This window comes from Nothoprocta perdicaria, unplaced genomic scaffold (genome assembly GCF_003342845.1).
Source record: "Nothoprocta perdicaria isolate Ctin4 unplaced genomic scaffold, notPer1 scaffold_276, whole genome shotgun sequence".
Classification (NCBI taxonomy): domain Eukaryota; kingdom Metazoa; phylum Chordata; class Aves; order Tinamiformes; family Tinamidae; genus Nothoprocta; species Nothoprocta perdicaria.
In genome coordinates this window covers 383,260-404,661 of record NW_020455506.1, presented here as the reverse complement: position 1 = coordinate 404,661, position 21,402 = coordinate 383,260, and the positions used below count along the sequence as shown (strand labels likewise).

General features: G+C 34.7%; 1 long non-coding RNA gene across 1 annotated transcript; it reads left to right on the top strand.

Moving 5' to 3' along the window:
* The first annotated feature begins 14,899 nt into the window (after positions 1–14,899).
* LOC112948760 lies at positions 14,900–20,771 on the top strand. The gene is made up of 3 exons (XR_003249694.1): positions 14,900–14,952; positions 18,496–18,612; positions 20,091–20,771. It is a non-coding gene; the product is annotated as an uncharacterized LOC112948760 (long non-coding RNA).
* The last annotated feature ends 631 nt before the right edge of the window (positions 20,772–21,402 follow it).

Below are 21,402 nucleotides of genomic sequence, written 5' to 3'. Positions count from 1 at the left end.
ATAGATCACTGCTTACTATTTTCTTGTGTTATTTTAACTTCTACTATTATTAGATGCAAATACACAATAAATTGAGAAGAATGCACATGAGAATAAGAATGCGTATGGTGTTTGGTGACTGCTTCTTCAGATGGTTTAGGCATAATAGGAATCTTTAAGACTCTTAGTTTAAGAGTCTTTAAGAATCTAAGAAGTTGGAACTTTTTCTGCAATTCTTCTCAGTGTTTTGTGATCCGAAGTAGAGAAAATACTTAAAAATAGAAAATTTCAAAAATGCTGTAGTATTCAGGTAACAAAAACACTTGCAAACCCCACTTTCCTACCAAAGAGTAAAGTTTCAAATTCCTAAGCTACTTGCTTCTTGATGATGTTGGGGCAGTTGTCAGGAACCCAGGTGTACCCCCAAGCTCTGCATCCTCCCACCTGGACACCCTCGGGTCTAGTGACCTGGGCTCAGGCCAGCTCAAGTTCATCAATATTTTTTCAGGTTTTTAAAGGAATGAATAAATCATAACAGTCTTCTTAAACACTGCTGTAGAACATCGCTATGCAGCCATGGAAAGCCAGCTACCCCAGCTTCTTTCTTCTTTCATACAATCATTCTCTTTTATTCTGCAGGTTTGGAGAAGGATTATCAGTCACTTAAGAGGATCTGTGTAGCAAGGTGTTTTACTTTCTGTCTATGGTATATTTATTGAAGAAAGGAGGAAGTCTGCTCCTGTTAAGCAGTTGAACATAGCGGAAAAGCATTCACACAAAACACACTCATTTCCTGGGTTTTATGTTACAGTATCTAGAAAATACTCCATATTCTCATTATATCAGAGCTTCTGCCAAAGCTGCTACAGAGGAACAGGGCGTTGAGATGCTCTATGAATTCTAATACTGCTTTTAGTAGGTGACAATAGCTATCAGTAATGCATTAATGTTATAGGACTTTTCAGTCACTGTACCCAGAGTATGATGAATGACAGTATGAAGTGAGGAGAGATATGACGAAAAACGAGTCTGTTTCTACCAAGTTGATTTCAGCTGAAAATAGTGTTTTAGAAACTCCTATCTAAATTTTCAGGATGTAATACTGAAAGTCTAAAGTCAACAAATGCAGAATTCCATTACAGTGTGCAACTGTTTCCTCTTCTTCCTCTTTTCCTGTTCATAATCTGAGCAGATTCTACCTTTATTATTATTATTACTATTATTATTATTATTTATAAAGTTATGTATAGCTTTAATACTGAAAACCTTCTATTATGAATGCATGTTTTAAGTATCTTTCTAACTATAGATTCACTCTGTGCCCTACATACTGTTGTGGTCGCAGTATGCCGATGAGAGTGCTAGGAGCCCTGGCACAGGCTGCCCAGGGAGGCTGTGGAGTCTCCTTCTCTGGAGGTCTTCAAAACCTGCCTGGATGCCACCCTGTGCCACGTGCTCTAGGTGTCCCTGCTTGAGTGAGCAAGAGGTTGGACTACATGACCTCTAGATCATCTCTAGGTCATGAGGCCGGATCATCTCTTCCAGCCTCAACCATTCTGTGATTCTGTAATTCTGTGTTTTTTCTTTTTTTTGGGGAGGAGGGGGGAGATTTCAATGCTGTAAATCTTTTGCCTCTAAAGTTCATAGTAAACTCAATGTAAGCAGGTTTAGGATATATTCTTAGTTCTGAGTCAAATCATTAACAGATGAAAGTTTGAGTGATTCTGATTCATTGTAAAGACAGAACTCTCCCCAGCTTGTCATTTGTACAAATTGGACCAAATGCTTATCTGGACAAAACACAAATTTGGATGCTCTTATGAAAAGAAATAGACTGTACATTACATGTATCACATATGAACCTTTACAAAAGCTGATTTTCTGTAGTCAGAAGCCTGGTAAAATACTTACAAACAAAATAGGAGCTAAGTATAATGGCAAATAGATTACTAGAAGCATTGCATCATCTACTGATATTGCACACTCAAGTATAAAAATATATTGATTTCACTATGTCAGCCAGTGATCAGATCATAAATAATAGTTCTTCTACCCACCATCACTAACAAAAACACATATTCCACTCTGAATGTGTATCGTTCCTACATCCTTGAGTAAAACTGATTGTCTTCCTATATCCCTGATTATCTGTTAGTGGAAAGCCATTTACTGAATTTAACAAAGTAATTTATTTAAAGCAGACAAATTGTAGTTTGTGGGAATGCTGGTCTCAATTATATTGTGGAAATAACAGTACTACCACTGAGATTTCATCCACGGAACAAAATATATGCCGAGTATATAAAATTGTGGTTTAATTTGGACAAACTTTATTTAGGGACCAATTCTCTCTGAGCACAGGAAGTCCATCTAATGAATTGTTTTCTAAGTGACAGAATAATTAGTTTTGAGGTTTGCAGCTTAAAAAATATTGGGTACACAAAAAGAAATAACAAGTAATGACAAGATAAATAAGTGCAATATAAAAATGACCAAACTTTAGAATATCCAAACCAATAATTAACAGGAAAATCTGCTCCTCAGAGAGAAAGAAAAAAAAATATGAAGTCATTCTAAGAAATATGATATGAATTGTATGAGATAACTTGTCTATATGCATTATTTTTTTCAACTCCATGAAATTGTAATGAAAAATGAATTGTAAAATTTTTGAAAAAAAAAATTCTCCTAATGATTAGATTGCAGAAAGATTCTTGAGTTGTTTCTTTACTCTGAAACAATTCAAACATTTCACAGAATGAGGTATTACCTTTTGCCCAAATTACAATTACAATTCCTTCAATTACAATTATTACAATTCCTTCAGAAAGGTGGTGTGCGAAATGTTCTTTCCTAGACAACCTGCCAACTGGGGCACATGCTGAAGAAACTGCTTGATTATGATGTCAAAGCAAAAGCACTTTGATGTAAAGAGCATCCAGTTTATGATTTACTCTTGCATTTTACAGGATCTCTTGCCAAATTCAAAGAAAATACCCTTTTGGAAAAGATTTGCTAATAGTTAGAAATACCAGATCCTACATGTAGTATCTTGTCTTCCTTGTTAATGCACAGCAAACCTTTTCCCCGCATATCTTAGCTCAACACTGTTCTACCAAAAATATATGGGCTGTTGTAGAGGGGCTAGAAGAGGGACTGAGGGCAGGGGTTACTTATACTAGGTTCAGAGTTAAACTTGGACAAGGTAGAGACTCAGAAAGCAACTTCAGAATAAAGCATAGCTGTATAGCCTTGTTACAATCTCTTGTAGTAATCTCTTGTTACAATCATTAATTAGAGATTTATGATTTTTAGCAGAGACTGAAATCATTTTTTTATTTCAGGTGCATGGACGCACTGTAAATGTACAGAATTAACTAATATTGAATACAAGTAAAATGTACAAGTACAGTTATCTTCTGTTATTTGCTCTATATTCAACAAGATAGAAAATATGGATACTTATCATAAGCCTGACCTCTTCCTATACTTGAATAAATTAATACTTTTTTTTATTCTTTGTAACTTAATTGTGGAGAAGTAATTAGGCTGAAAGAAGCAAAACAAAACAAAACACCAACAACATGGAATGAGAAGCCATTAAAATATTTTTGAAAAGCTGCACCAAATCCTACTACTGCTATAATTTAAAGGTTGACTGTGATAGAAAGTTAAACTCTGTTACCTAAAATTGGAATTTGGGGTGAAAATTTGGAACAAATACTTCGTTGCTATTTTAACATGTACAATAATGTCTTATATTAAATATAAGTTGGCTATTATAATAGAGGTGTGTACTTTCTCTGAACTACTGACATAAGATACAAGACACAGGTGTCTCCTACAACATTTTCAAAAATCTCCTAAATAAACATTAAACGTGAGCTCACAAGCGACTGGTCTTTGGAAATACAGAAAATAAAAATATAATTGCAATGATAGCATGATTCCATTTTAAACAAAGGAAATAATTTCATTGTTTATTTTTCTTCTTCTTCATGGTGTGACTAAATCTTTTTCTCCACATGGATCAACTATACAGATTTTAATTTTCACATTCTACATTGACAAGCAGACTTTGACTTATCTTTTCATATGAAGGAGCACATTTCCGAGCCTCTGTTTTCCAAAGCTCCTCCCCACAGTCTGTTTACTTTCACTTGCAAGCAAAAGCATTATGTTGAAATAATGTTTTTCTTGGATGAATGTTTTGAGTATTTTTCTACTGCAGAAATTAATTTGAACAGTGGGTGCTATCATGAAGAGGAGAAATCAGAGCACTACACTAATCAAGAAAATATAGTAATGTATTTTTTTTTTTTTAAGCACAGAAAATGCTTAATGGTCCTCAAATAAATTTTTTTAAATCTATTTGTTTCCTTTAGTACTCATCTTTGTGTTGTAAAAAAGTAAACTGTTTTACTTTGTGGGATTTTGTATAGTTTTACGTTCTTCATTAAGCTCTTGGAATCTTTATTTCAGACTACTTCTTAATTAAAACAACTATAGAGGAAAATACATTCAAAAAGTAGTTCTGCAATCTCTATTTTCAATGGTTAAAAATAAGATTCCATTGCAATTATTTCTTCTCTATCACTCTTGCAGATCAACTTTTCTTGTGTTCACATAGGTATTAGTAATGATATTTTCAAAGAAGTTTGCAACCAGAGTTAATAGTTATGGACAGAAATTTATGTCATTCACCCTGCTGTACACCCAGAGCTATCAGTAGACAGCTCTGTACAGAGTATCAGTAGATAGCTCTGTACAGCACACTGAGTTAGTTATAAATTGCTAAAGGATTAAAATTTGGAATGAGTAAAAAAAGAAAAGAGGTTTATTTTTTCACATGAAAATACGTCATGCAGTCTCACTATTAGTCTGAATTATGTCTGTTCACTTTATAATCTCATTTCATGTAAAGCATTTAACTCATGACTGAAATGAAAGATCCTTCATTAAAAGAAAGTCAAATCATAGAGCAACTAGAGGAAAACTAGTTTGTAAAAAGATGATGCCCATGTTTTCCAAGTACAAGAAAATCTTCACAAGTACAATGAGCCTTTGTTCTTGAAGAAATTATATCCTTTTAGGAAGGATATTGGAAGATATGTATGAGATAAATAATCATTTGTTTCAGTCACATGTTTCAGAAAAGCTAAGAAAGTTGTAATGTGATTTGACAGAGAAACCTGCATAGTAAGATTTGTGAGGGGGGAAACAATATTTTGCCTTTAGAAGTCTAGACTGAGAGTTCAGATGGCAGAGCAGAATTGTAATTTGACAGAAGGAAACATCAGTGAGCTTGAATACCTTGTGAGAAGCATTAGAAGTAATAATCTAAGGAAGCACTCTGAAGTATGTGAAATGTTTCCTGAGGCATTAATTTTATTGTTTTATTAGCAGATGGGGCTAGGGAATGGGGATGTATTGGAGGAGGGCTTTTTTTTTTTTTTGGACTTAAAGACCTCATTCTTTTAAAATATAACCGTCAAATTTCAAATATTTATTCAAGATACTACATCAGTAGAAAAGAAATTAGTTCAGTTTCACAAACATAAGAGTCCATTTTGTAGATGCCCTGTACATCTTGGAATCATAGGATCTGTGCTTCCCCCTTTTATTAATGTAGATTAGAGGACAGACATTAACATTTGTTTCAAAACTATAATTTAATCAATCTGTAAATTACAGATTAAGTTTTCCTTTTTTTTTCTTTTCTTTTTTTCCTTCCTCCCTCCTCCTCCTCCTCCCCTCAAGATATTCTGTAGGACCAAAGAGCGAGAAGAAAGAACTATGTGCTCTGTTTCTTTATGACTTGACTGGAACAATGATCTGCTTATCTTTGGTGTGACATGATGTTAAACCAAATGCCCAATATTTGGGTACTTTTTGGGAGTATCTTTGATAGGAAGTATAACGTGGCCGGAAATTTAGTTTTGATGTCAAAATCAGCAGAATTTCAAGCTTGTCTTAAAACATCAAAGACTGGATATTTTTATTATTCACTTTATTTAAAATAACTCTGCTAAATATTCCTTGCCTCAAACTACCTATAGCAGTATTAAACTACTTACAGTATAGTAACACATAAGTATATGGGGCAGAAAATATACACAGACAAATCAAAGTTTAGTCTATTCACAACAGCCTATACAGACAAACTTCTTATTTTTCATTACATGGGAATATTACCTGCAATTAATTTGGCCTGTTTCTGCTTTGCTTCTCCAAAGCTCTGACGTGATTTCTGTTTGTGTTTAGTGTTTTAATAAAAACAGTCTTTCATAGGTGAATGTAAACTAAAATCAAAATATTAATAAAGAAAATGTATAACATATATACTTCTCTATAACATAGTAACATTTTAGGCAAGAACGTGATATGTTGAATAGACACTTTCTCATTGTCTCAACACTAATTGCAAAAATATGTTTTTAGTTATAGAATGATTGTGCCGGTTCAGACTTTTCATATAGCAATACATAGCTCAAGGTATATATGTTCTGCATAATCCTGATTAGGCAAGTATATTTGAAAGGCATAATTTCCCTATTAGGGGAGATTCTAAGACAACAAATTTTGTATCTAATATAAAAACTTCATAGACAAAGACATAGGAATTACAAAGATTCTTGTGGTGACAGAGCAGTGCACTAATATATCACACCTGAAACTAGTGATTAACTCCATACTTTATTGAATAATTTTAATGAATTTTAGCACAGCTTCAAGACATAACACGTAGTCATTTTCAGATTTCTCATTTTTATAGCCATCTACAGACTGTATCTTAATGGCATTTTGAAAAAGAATGATAAAAGAATAAGAGTGGCTAAAATTATCTCCCCACCTACATAGTGTGGCATATGTTATTCTGGAGTAACACACACAACATAAAAAGGGTTAGATGTCTCTGAATTAGTCATGCAAGAACTCCTATGATGGGGTAGGGCACTGCATAGAAACCTCAGGTTGCCTCTATTATGTGATTCAACCTCAAAATATTTTGTTAGTCTATATAGCATGTGTGACATTTTGAGCATTTTTCTTTCAGTCCTGGAACTAGCTTGGATGTCTAAAGAGCAGGTTTCTCTCCAGGAAGGTTTATTGCATGTATGAATAAGCCCACATTTCCTCAAACAACCTTTCTTCTATTTTTCTCTTTTCACCATATCATTTCTTGTTATTTTCTCATCATATGATCTTCTTTTTCCTCTTGTTATAATATAGTTATATCTCTGAGCAGGATTAAAATGCTGTGGGTTTTTTTTATTGTTTGGTTGTAGTTTTTCTCCAGCAATTGACTTCTAGATTTTGGGGGCATGTCCTAGCTATAGTCTTCCCATTCTCATTGATGATAGTACAGAACACAATATTGCCCTCCTTGTTTTTCACAATGACAAATTTTAGTTTTGTGTATTTATATCAGATATTATCTAAGCGTTATAGATGTACATTGAGTTATTACTATAGGTTAGATATTTACAATAAATTATCATGTAAAAACCTGAAGCTAGTCTAAAACATCATTCCAGTCTACCCAAAATTACTGATGATGATGACGATTTTTAAAGTTAATCAAAACTTGGCAATATGTATATATGCAGTAATGTTATTTACTATGTAGGACTAGAATAATGGATATAATCTCTTTATTTGCTTGATTCTCTAGATTAAGGATATAAAAAAAAGAGCTTGAGATGGTCATACCAATAGAAATACAGCAGTGTGTCTGTTTTGTGTATTAATATTTTTTTCCGGGTATTAACAGCAGGAAGATGTCAGCTAGCATGACTCTGACTTGATTACTCTGTATATTGCACAACATAAAAAAAAAATACCTTTGGGTGACTTATTTATTCACTAAGGAAAGACCCACTAGCTTCTTTGCTGTTATTTCCAAAAATGAAAAGGAGGAAAACAGTGCTCTTCTTCTATCCCTATTAAAAATGTATGAATTTGGTAGAAATTGGAAACTGAAGAGGGAAGTACTGCTCTCGGGCTATGATAAACATAACAATGTGTACAGAGGGCTGCAGAGGTAGGGCCTCTATATTCCTTCCACAGAATGAGGAGGGGGTTATTCTTTTTTCCTGCTCTCTGTTAAGAAGAATAGAATGCAGAATGTCTCTGAGTTGGATTCAGAAACTAAGCACTGTTGCCAAAAAGAAGTTGAGGAAAGGCATTTTGCCAGTCTTTTTAAAAGAGTACTTTTACCAGGAAAGAAAAAATCCATTTTTTTTTTAATTGCCAACTTTGGCATTGCTGTAGAAATGAAATAAGATGAAATTTTATTCATTGCTCCTACTTTGTCACTATTAGGAAAGCAACTGTTATTATGAATCAGCATATGATTCATATATTGCACATTAAACATCAAAATTAGAAATCAGCTCAATAGTCATCATACACTTGCTAAGAGGGTTCATGTTGATAGAGAAAACTGGAAAAAAAATTACAGAAGGACCTGATGATTCCAAGGGAACATGTCAAAGGGCAATTGATTTTTTTTTTAATCAAAGACAGTATGTAGAAAATAATTTGGGAAGAAACAATTATTATGTCATATATGTATTGAGAAGCTTTAAAGGCGTTGACTCTTAGCAAGGTACCTTACAGTCTTTGTGAATAAAATTCTGAAAGTAGGAATTTAGTATTTTTTGCTACATAGCTAGTATTTAGTATACATCTTGCTGTTTACCTAAACACACTGCTGCCTAGAAGTCTATTAAAAATGTGGAAAAAATATTTTTTAAAAGAATTTTTCCATGTTGTGATGCACAAAGACAGTACAGGTTAATTACCGATTTCAGTATATAAGGTGAAACTTCACTCAACTGAATTCAATGGAAACTTGATAATTAGCAGCACATATACATACAGTTTCCAATTTGTAAAAAACAAATTGGGCCTATCTTTTTACAAGAAAAAAAAAGAAAAAAAATGCATTTATGACTAGATATGCATAGTAAAAGATTTATAAATCAGAAATACTATAATTCATTATGAAACATTTGCTTAAATATATTTCTGATTCCTTTTTTGCCATCTGTGAGACTCCATGAGCTATCTGTTATTTATAAGCATTACAATTTAGGATATTCACATATTTGGATATAACATGCATGTCTACTACTTTCAGTGTATGTAGACATCATAACAATTGTGTATTTTTATATATGTGCACAGATAAAAGGTCTTCAGTTGAAAAGGATACTACCAATAGATATCCATGAGGGAATAAAAGAAAAAAAAATAGGTTATATTGATGCAGGAATATACAAAGTGATTTTACATTGTCAAGTAAATTATTTTCAATAGATTTTTTCTTTTTTTTTTTTTTTTAAGCAGTTACCATGCAAAAGGAATGTTTTAAATTACAGTGATGTATAATTTCTACTCAATACCCTTGTCAACATAAAAGAAGATGCAAATATTCTAACTTGAAAAGATAATATATCTTCAGGTGATTAAAGATAGCAGCCAAGCCCATTTGTAACACTGTGCAGGGTAAATGTAGGCTCCAAAGAGCTCTATGAAACCGTGACGTAATTAGGCAAACTCATGATAATATCCAGTTGAACAGATAGGTTTTCAATTACAGGTGTTAGGGAAAAGATATTGCAACAAATCAAAACGCAAAATAATGAGATATAGCAAGGCTTTTTTTTTTTTTTTTTTTGAACACAAATGCTTAGGCATAGGTCTGAGTAAAAGATGATTCCTGCATCATGAATGTGATAGTAACAGGAACTGTTTTGTCAAAAATAATCAAGGAAAAAGAAAAAGAAATGTAAAAAGCTGTGATAAAGAGCTCGGTTTCATCACTATAAACTTGAGCTATCAACTAAATATCCATAAGGTAATGTCAGAGATAAAAGAGTGAAGTGCGGATCTGGTGTGGGGTAAAATAATCTGGGAAAATTGGAATAAGGACAAGAGCTGCATAAAAATTTACCTCCGTATTATTTATAAAAGTTTATTCCCTTACTGTATTGCAAATCATTTTTTTCCCCACATCTATGCTTTTTCATGCAATCTATGCTCTTTCACTTGGATTTATTAGCACAAATGACAGTGCTCATCCTCAAAGTTTACTTGTTATTTTAGTTAGCTTTCACTGAGCAATGACCTCCAGTTTAGTTTTGTCTCTAGTTTTGCTTCCTTAAGTAACACAGATCTAGCACCTTTTAAATCAAAACAGAGATTTTTCTTCCACCTCTGATTTTCTGAATCTCATTGTATTTTTTTAAGCTAGCTATATAATTTTGTTAATTCATCATTGGCTATAGTTATAAAGTTAAATTTGTTCTGATGCAAAACTTTCTGCATAGTGAAACCAGTTTGATCAGAATATGCAAGTAAATGGACAGCAGATTAGAAGGAGCAATGAGGTCTAATCAAACTGTCTAAACTTTAGACTAAAAGTTTAGACTATTTTAAGTGTCCCAGATTGATGTCTTTTAAAAGAACTATTTCTTTCCTTTGATAATACTGGAGATAGAAATTCTCAACTCCTACTACTTTAAACTATAAATTATTGATGGATTTAATCTACACACTATATGCTTTCTGCCTCCTCTGTGTTTAACTGCTTATTTAGGATTTCTAGGCCTAATTCAGTTCAATTTTCTATCCACTCCCCTTTTGTTATATATACAATTTTTTTTTTAAAGGCAAAGATTTCCTTTCTCTATAGTGATACAGATCATCAGTGAACTTATTAGTCACACTTTTTGCTGGGAGTTCATCTGTTTATCTGTGGATTTCAGTCATTCTGGCAGCAGTTATCACTCTCACACTCAAAACCCTGTGCTTGGTGGCTGTGTGTATGTGTATGAATACATACATAAATATCTCAAAGGTCACATTCCTGCTATATTTGACAGATTGACTATATTATCCTTCAAATGGCCTTTTTAGAAGTTGTCTCTGCACATCATAACTGCAACATTTCTAAAGTGATATTGTGTAATTTGGAATAACTGAATAACTCTTAAAATATATTTTAATGTAGTCTGATTCCATTTCATTTTTCCCCCTTATTCAGATTCATGCAACTCCTTCTGCTAATCCCTGCTTTAGAATACTTAATTCTCCAAACTAAGTTGCCTAAATCTCTTCACTCCACTTAAATTCTCTTAAAAAAAAAATCTCTTTAAAGTCTTCATGTATCCTTTCATTATAAAAGTGTCTAGATGGGTCTAGATGGAAAAAAAGCAAACCACTCCACCTCACTCACAAACATTCATGTACTTTCTGTCACCTAAAGGGAGACTTTTTCTGCAGATTCGTTTTGTAACTTCAAAATGGATACATTCAACTGATGGAAAAATATAATTACTGTCCTTAAGATAATTCATCACCAAACTACATTTGTGACATCAGTCATTATGAGGTCTAATGCATGTAATTGGCAAATGTGTTTGCACCTCATACTTTATTCTAATTGACATCCACCATGTTGCTGCTGACAGCTTTTCAGCCAAGATGAATGCTCTTTGCCAAGAGCTATTACTACTTTGCTGAGGCCGCCATACATGGATACATTACAGTAAGGGTACAGCGTAAAAATTTGCTATGTTTTTTACTGCTCAGGTGTCTAGGTTCACTAGCGCTGAATAGCAAAGCTTTGACATGCATCAAGTAGATCCCTGGCAGTCTGACGATATGTCACTTCTGAGCATTTTATACAGTACACCAAAAGAGGACCATTGAAATACTGAAAGGCTACCATGTGCTTTGAAGCCCTAAATATCATTCATGGAAGATGATTCTTTATAAATTACATCACTGAAGAAAAATGTTTTACTAAAGAAGTTATTATTAAACTTTCTCTCCCTTTAATTAAAAAAAAATTAAAAGCACAAATTACATTCAGTTCACAAAAAATAATGAACACTGTAACATGAAAGCTACACATCTGGTGAGTTGCTACACACATCTGTACTTCCAATGTATCTTCCAATGCTACCTCTACAGGCTTTCACACTTCCTTTTTTCATACATGGTAAGAGATATTTTTCCTTCTCATGGACTTCTGCGAAATCACTTTAACATTAAAGACTACATGTGGTAAAAGTCAAAAAAAATGTTATAGTACAATTAAAGCAAAATTTTATGTCATGCTTTGCAGATGTTATTATATTCAGGTATGTTTGACATTTTTGTTTTCTATCTTCATGCTTTTCTTTGTAACTACATTTCCGATAATCAAGAACTCAACACTTTTTGTTTTTAAAATACATTTTCATTTCATTTTAATCCATGTTATAGGTGTAGTAACCAATTCAACTGTAACTTACCTGAAATATGTTGTCCACAGCAGATGGACTATTTTGTGATCATCTTCCTCCAGTAGTCTCCAAATTTTATTTAAAAAACTACAGTTAGTTAGAAGGGAAAAAACAGTGGCAAGAACCTATTCTCCTTTTCTTATTTTAGCAAATGTATTAATTTAGAGGGACATAGTTTTCATTTTGATAAGCTCTAAGCACTGTTCAAACTTTTCTAGGTATTAGGTAGCAAGCCTTTTGGTATGTCACTTCTCATAAAGTGCTTATAATAAGATATTGATAACATTTCTATTGTTCTAACTCTTCCTTTTCAAGCAGCATGAATTGCATCATGAAGTTTCTACAGCTTCATAATATCTCACAATTTACATGTTGTTTAAAGAATTATCTATATAATATTTTATCGTATTCATGTGAAATATTCTTCCACAGGCTGCGCTTGACATATTAATAATTTAAGTAACAATTCTGATGCAGTTTTTTCCCCCCTCTTTGGGTAATTTCAAATGGTCAAGTCTTTAAAGCTTCATGCTATCAAAGCCAGTTTCAGAAAATGTGCCATTTCACTATGCAGCGGTGAAGACCAATGATTTGAATTATCATAAAGAAAGTAGTTGGTATTTTAAAACAGCAAGCATGTGTGCTACTTTCCATGTTAACAGGCCTATTTTTTCAGTTTAATTCTTATCTGTCATCGTTTCTGAGTTCTTATCAGAAATTAGCTTCCTATTTTAAAGATAGTAATTGGACATCATTTTTCCACAAAGACCAAAAAAAGGATGTTTTCTATAACATACATTGTACAAGAGAACTGTCTTTATACTTTTAGAAAATGAAATTGTGTCTTCCATATCTTAAATGGCAAAGAGTGATAGGAACAATAAATAAGGTAATGTAATCACATAAAACTCTAAAGACATGTTACTTAGACTGTATCCCTATACATGTTACTTAGACTGTATCCCTATATATCCTAGACTGTATATCCCTAACCAAACCAATGTGTCCTAGACTTATCTTAATAACTGTGTGAAAAACAATGGAAATAAAACATTAAAAGATTATCAGAGTAGATTATTCTAAAAAATCTAAATAATTTCTTTTAGTCTTGTGCTGAACAACAACTCTCAGATTTCAAAAATCAGGCTAATTTTCTTTTCTTATACTTTGCATCTACTTTTTCAAAACCCCATGCATCCCCACATGTATGTATTAGATACAAATACCTGGGAAGGAGTTGAGCATCATATATATTTAAATTGCATAATAAATACCTATATGCTAGTAGCATTGTGTAATGCCATTTCAAATTTCAGATTTTCAAAAACTCTCTAAATTTGTACATACTATAAATTTAGGTTTTATCATAGGTGTATGATGGTTGGAAAGGACCTTCAGAGGCCCTGGTCCAACCTCCTTGTCCAAACCAGAGGATAGCATCATGTCGTCACCCAGGGCCTTGTCAAGTTTTTGCATCCCCAAGGATGGCTATTCCCCAACCCCTCTGGGTTAGTGTGTTTTTTAACAACACTCATAGTCATTTTTTTTTTCCTAGTACATGATCACATCATGCCCTGTTTTAATTACCTCTTATCACTGTGCATCTCTGCTAAAGGTCTAGCTCCATCTTCTCTCCAATCAATTAACTGTAGAAAGCAATCAAATCTCCCCTTGGCCTTTTCTCCTCCAAGCTGAACATGCCCAGGTCTCTTGATCTGTCCTTGTATGCTATATTTTCCAGTCTCCTGACCATCTTGGTGGCCTTCTGCTGAAGTCACTCTATTATGTCCACAAGATTTTTTTCTAGAGGAGAAGGATGCAGGCCTTGCTAAAATGAAGATGTACAACATCCACTGGTTAAGTATAGCCAAGTATGACCACCCTTGGGTAAAGCTTAGCTTCATATTTTCAATTGTCTTGTCTTTCACATGTTAAAAGGGTTTTTAAGGAAATTTGCTCCATAACTTTACCAGGCATCTCATTGTCAGTAAGACTGACAGACCTTCAGTTTCTGCGATCTTCCTTCTTGCAGACAGGTGTTATGTCTGTTTTTTTTTTTTTTTTTTTTNTTTTTTTTTTTTTTTTTTTTTTTTTTTTTTTTTTTTGTCTCTCCAGTTATCATAAACCTCTCAATTGCTATGACCCTTCAGGGAGACAGAGCGTATCAGGCTTCTCCCAAGGTTTGTTCAGGAGGTCACTCTTCACCTTTGCTGCCGCCATGCAACCTCCAGGCAACCCGTTTCAGTCCAAAAGAGGGCATGGGCCTGCAGTGGTCTGGGGCCGCCTCGCCGCTCCTGCTCCTCCGGCAGGAGGAGTCGGGCCGCCTTCTGCTACAGCCGCTACATCTCACGGCGCCGCTCCCTGAAGGTCGGGACGCGAAGCCCACAGCTGGCGCAATCCCCGAAGGCACCAACCGCCACTGACAATCCCGCTAACGGCCGCTAACGGTCTCTCAGCGCTGCCTCAGCGCCTCGCAACAGCGCCGCACACGCGCCGTCACCCCCGCCCTCCGCCGTCTCGCTCCTTCTCGCGAGACTACGAGCTGGCCCAACCCCTACAGGCGACACGTGGCCGGCGGGGTGCCGCCATGTTTGTGCGAGGCGTCGTGCTGGAGTCGCGGGAAGAGGTGGAATTTGGAGCACTGTGAACGTTGGTTTTCTCCCTCCTCCTGTGTGTGGGTATTTTCCGAAATACTCGTTTATCTCCTAGACCTGTTCTTTTAGTCTACTAAAAAGTTTTTGAGCTGTGTAGCTCAAGAGGTTCCGTCCGCAGTTGGGCACGAGGAGTGCATGAGAGGGAGGAGTTAGGTAGAGCTGCTGTTACATCCACCCGGCGCAGTCTCTTTAGGAAACGTAACCATGTTGAGTAAGGCCAGTAAGCAAAAGTCAACCCGTGCAGAAGAGGTGATTTCTCAGCTTGTGCACGGTGGAGGAATTTTAGGAAGAGGTAAAGAATTTTATTTCATAGGTTAATGTTTTACAGTGTTAAAGAGAATTTATAGGAAAGCTTGAAAATACCAAATCTGGAAGAAATTCCTTTTTTAGGTTAGGGTTTGCATTACTTATTTATTTTGTGTCTTCATGGAGTATCTTGGATAGAAACTCCATCATCTGCTGTTGGAATATGAGTAAGGCAGGACTGATGACCAGAATAAATGGATAATTTTATGTCACTGGATAGAGCTTATTTATAACTATCTAGTTATATCTATACTATCTAGTTATAAGTTATATCTATCTATACTAGCACTGGATGCTAGTAGAGCTATAGTACTACAGTAGTAGAACTATAGGCTGGAATTGCCTTTCTTAAGAGAAATTACATATACTATGGGTAGAGTATTATGGAAAAGCCAAAGTGTTATACAGCAATCTGTTGTAATGTTCAAAATGCAAATGTTAATGTGATTTTGTAATTAGGGATATATGGTATTTCTCAGTCTTTTTTGAGTCAAGTTCTACTATCTCTTGATCAAAGACTCCTTTTAAGCAGAAAGCTGCATGAGGGAGGCTTCTGTATATTACTTTTAGTCTTATATTCTTGTGTCAAAGTTGGTTCTTTTACATGAGCACGTATGTTTGTTTGCCTTTGGTTGTCCTGCACTACAGTGGTGCTTAGTGTGTATCTACAGCACACACTAAGGAAATTTCCAGTCTGATTTCTATCACAAGATTAAAGAAGTTATGTTAATCTGATAGACCTAATAGGAACAAGAACAGAGAGGAAAGGAAAAAAAGACAAAACTGAGAGTAGGGGCGAAGCTGGAAGATGCAGGAGACAAAAACAAACAAGATCTTTAGTTGCCATGGGCGTGTAAATTCATTAATTTATTTGAGAGGTAGTCGATCGATGTGTGCGTCTTCCAGCAGTTTATGTGACAGGGAAAGAAACACCGGACAACATGGCACTATTAAGCTCGTTTTGTTGAGAGGATCAAGTAAGTGATAGGCTATATCAGAGAAGTGCTTACATGCATGCATGAATGCGTACATGCCCCCACACACATGCTGAGTTAACTGAGCCTGGCCCTATTTACCTGCCAGAGAATTGACACGGTTAAATATGGGGAGTTGGAACACTTTCTCCGACTAGTCTAAGGTTCATCTCTTTTTGTATTTGGTGAGCTTTCCTTCAAGTAGCAGATTTTCAGTAATCTGATTAATATTTCTGTACCTGCTAAGCAGCTTGCAGCAGTAGCTGTTCTAAATTTCCCAAATAGGGGCATCGATTTCAAAAATGAAAACAATCCAAGATTTTTATTTAGCTATATTGAAAGAACAGAAAAATCCATTTTCTTTGTGAAATGTATACTAAACTGAACTAAAGAGATAAAGATACTGTTTCTCTGAGGATAAATTTTAACTGGACGATCAGAGCAAATGATGGGACAAATCTTTGTGCATTTGGGTCCCCCCTCCCCTTTAAAAACAAACATACCTTGTGTTATGTCAGGTTTTTTGTGTAACTAGTACAAAGAATACCACAGAAAATTCAAAGCTTGCTGAGTGCAGTAGTAGAATTTCATACAGTGGTTTTTTGCTATCAAAGCAAAGTAATTAAATGGAAAGTCATGCTTTCTATTAGGAAAATATCAGTATAAATTGCCTGACTGCAAGACTCTATCATTTCGAAACAACACTGTCTTGATCTTATGCTGAGACAGTCATTTTTGTGCCTTTTTAAAGGCAGATACATGTGCATAGAGGGGAAAAAATCTACAAGAGATCTGGTAACTGCAGAGAAATAACTTTAGGATGGTGAAATTGCAGAAGTTTAATGGACAAATACAATGCCTGAAAAAATATCCAAAGAATAGTAGATCAGTTCTATTAACTGTATTTCAGAGAGAGACTTAGAACAATTTATCAAACTTTTTCTTTTTTTTTCTAAGCACCTGTAGGAGATGGAGAGAATGAACTGTCAGCATAGATTTGTGGGGAACAAGTCAGTCCTACCCTGCCTCACTCAAAAAAATAATGCATGAAGCCTTAAGAGGACGTGACATAAATTAGTTTTGGTAAACTGTTTGTTGAAGCCTTGTGAGACTTGCCCTTAAGCAAGCTAGGGATTTATGGTATATATCAGAATGCTCTCAAGTTACTGTTTAACTTAATAGGGAACAGAGAAGAGAGATTAAAACAAAAACAAAAAAAAACCCCACATTTATTCAGAGTTGATCTGGGGTCATTCAGAAAAGTTGAGTGAATTCCACAGCAGCCTGTACCAAGTCTAGGACTGTTCCATAATTTCAGTGGTAACTTAGGTGATTATAATAGAGATAACTTTTGCTGCAGTCATATAGGAGGACAGGGTTCAAGTTCAAAATAATCACAATTAGTTTCAGAAACGAGAGAAAATAATAGCACATAGTTTGGTCAAAACAAGCAACCGAGGCTAACTGTAGCTGCATAGACTAACTAACTGCGTAGATGTAAGATGGGGAATGACCTCTAACCTGTCAGGAAAGAGTACGGTGAAAGCATGTTCAGCATGCCCTACTGTTACAGGCATACCCAGGTCTGGACTCCTCACTTCCTAACACAGCTGTTTATACTCTCAATATCACTAATATGAGAGCTCAGAGCTCAGAAAGTGTTACAGGACCTGGTGGAAGATCCTTTGGAAAATTTCCAAAGGAGGCATAATATCTACCTCTTCTTGTACAGAATTGGTAACCTGTAGCAAAGGTACAAGAGACAAACTTGATGGCAGAATGTTTGAAACTGCTAAAAGTAAATGAAGTGGCACTATTTTTTTTTTTTCTTCTTTCTTTCTCCCCTCTTTTTTGGCCTTTCAGTGGAATTAACTCTGTTATTAAAATGAACTAGACTGGTCATTTTACAAATACTTGTATCATTGTTCTCCATACTGACTGAAAACCTAGTTAGACTGTTTCGGAAAGCTCTCCTGACCACTCTCTGTCGTCATTATGTTTCTCCTCTCAGACCACCAGATGGCTGTTCAGGTGTAACAGTGGCAACTGTTTGATTCTGTTTGCCAGCCATGAGATAGAAGAACTCTAGAAGCACTTGAGTACTGCAGATATGAATGAGGGCAAATTTAAAACTTTTATTTTCTATAATGTGGTAATTACATTTGAGAGAAGATCGTGCAGACTTTGCAATAAATTATTGTTCAAAATAATCTATTTCAAATGATTTAGTTTGTATTTTTTTCTGTGTATGTTTGTACTTATTCTGCATTGGTTATTTTCTAGGTGTATCTCCAGAAGGACAGAAAATTAAGCAAAAGAACAGAATACATTCTGGATTTTCTTCCTGTGTGCAGTCTACACTGATTGAAGTGTTGAACCCACTCATAGGACCAGCTTACTGTAAGTAGACTCCAACAGAATGAAACACACTTTATAAAATGTTGTTTAGTTCCTAGTGATATAGTACTCTATGAAGGAAGCAATTCCATGTACTTATGTGCTTACAGAATATTGAGAGAACAATGAGGAAGTTTAAATGTTTTCTGATTTTAACAATTTAATATTTCTGATGCTCCCCAAAGTCTCCTCTGAAACTAAGTTTTGAGAAGGAGTAACAGGAAGAATGTAGACACTATTGGCCAGGTTTCAGAATCCTCTGTACAATAGGCTCAAGCCTAAAGCTTCTGATCCTTTGATATTTAAATGTAATGAGTGCATAATGATCTTTTGAATGAGTGCATAATGATCTGAGATGTATTTTACAGTCATGAGCAAAAGCTAGAATTACAAAATAAAGAAATTATGAAGAGTTCCCATCATTCTTTTTCTCTATCTCTTCCATTGCCTTCCATGTTATTAAATAGCACAGACTATTCTTATGTATTTGTCAGTTTTATTCTGTATTCTTATGTATTTGTCAGTTTCATTATGAGGCACAGAAGGATTGGTTCTGAGATGGTCAGAATGACAATCAGAGACACACTCTTGTGATTGATAAAGTGGTAAATAAACATTTTTCAGGCTGAATTTTATCAGAGTGATAAAAGTTAACATAAAACATACCTTTTTTTTTTTTTTTTTTTGTTAGAGGAATGGATGTTTTGAGATATTTTGAATTTACAAGAACCCACGTGTATAAATATGTTTCTTTGACTGTATTATCTTATTTGTAATAGGTACCTGAGTTGGCTCCCCAGTTTTGTGGTTTATTTTTAGGAGTTTTAAGACACAAAATCCTGCTACCAAAGATGATTTGTGATTTCTGTTTGATTTAGAAAAATCAGATGTAAGAGAATTTTTTATTGGTTCATTTGATGGACTCTTGCGTTTATATGGTTAAAATGTGTGCACATGCAAATTTTTAAAGATAATAAAAATAGTGCCTTAATCAGGGCATAATATAGTATATTCTTTAAAAGCTTGACTTCTTGACATCAATGAAATAGAGATGTTGAAGTTAACTGGAATAGTCAGTGCATGACTTTTGCATGTCTGAAATACAGATCTAACAACAGAAATGAGAAGTTTTGTTGTATGGAGCATTTGATGATCTGTCAGGGTGAAAGGGATCAGTGTAATTTTGACACTTTATTTTCTGTCATCTTAAAATATTTCTGTATCTACTGTTTTTTTTTTTTTTCTGGCTCTAGAATATGTAATAGTACTAGAGGTTGCTTTTCATGATTGCTCAAAGTTGACTTTTTGGGGGGATATAGGGATTGCAGCTTGCCATCTGTTGCTTCATTCTCTACACATTTTTACTACATCGACTACAGGCTGTTTAGCTGGCTTTATTATTTGCAGATAGAAGGCAAGGCTTATGTAATCAAACAGTGTAAGCGCATATTGATGGTCATCTGCATGGTTTATATCTGCAGTTACTATCTTTGAACCTGGAAAAGACTGGAGGCATTTTGAAAGAGATGAAAAAGTGTCCATCCTATATTCCTGGATAACTTTTATGGCATGTGACTGAGCTGAGATATTCAGATACAGGCCAAATGTCTTCAGTGCTGTTGAACTGTTGGTCAGTGGAAAATACATGGGGGAGCAAATTATGACAATTACCTCTGTGGGAAAATTTTCAGACAGAGCTTTGCTCCTTAAGCAGGCATGGACTACATTGAATTGCACAATCTTTCAGCTGCATGTAACTAAATGTAACTGCATGTAACTATGTCAGAAACAAAGTATCATCTCTTTTTCCATTGTTAGTAAAAATGTTTGCTTCTGAAGACTAGTTGCAGTGTTCTGTGAAAGCACGTGCTTTTCTGCTTGAGTAGAGGGAAAAACAGATGCTCCTAATTGTGTATGCCTGTGTTCTTTGTAACCCCATGGAGATGCAGGAGGAGAAACTGAGCACGGAGTTCAGTTAGGTGAATTAATTCTGCTTCTAAGCTGTTGTTTTAGGTATATTTATGATGCTTCAATATGTGGTAGTTTAACAGCAGAACTCTTATTGAGTGGTAAACATTCGTGGGTAGGAAATATTTGAAGTTCATACATAAAGCACGGTTCAATTTACTTAAATCTGTGAACAGACTTTAGTCTTCTCTGCTTGTGACTAGTGTCCAGTATTCCAGAGAAGCTAGGAAGCTTACAGTAATGGACCTAAAATAATATTGAAACTGTTTGTCCAATACATTTATTTCTGTCTTTTACCAAAAGTGATCAATTTTGATTGTCAAATTATATATTGTTGTCTCATTGAACTTCAAGTATACTTATTAAAATGGCAGTGACACTCAAGTCTGATGTGTTAAATTTTAATCATTTCTTTTGTCAAAGAAACAAATTATGAGATTAACTCAAGAATCATTGTTAAATTTAAAGTGCAAGGTAGTGGGAACACAGAAAATGCTTTATGATGAGTTTTCGTCAATCTGTATAATTTTTCAGTTAAGCAGTCATAAATCAAGGAATATTGTATTTTTTGAGGCTCATTAAGGAGACATTATACATTAGAATAGTGAGGCAGTCAGCATAATGAAATGATGAATGCCTATAACTATCTGTATGTAAATGATGTGAGACAGATTTGCTGGTGCTACAGAGGAGAATAACAATCTATTTGACAGTTCCCTGTAGGTGCTACTTCTGGATACAAGTGACAGATGTTAAATGTAAACCTCTTCAACGGCAAGCACTTATTAGCACTCAGTGGGGAAAAAATGGCAATATAGAATAAGA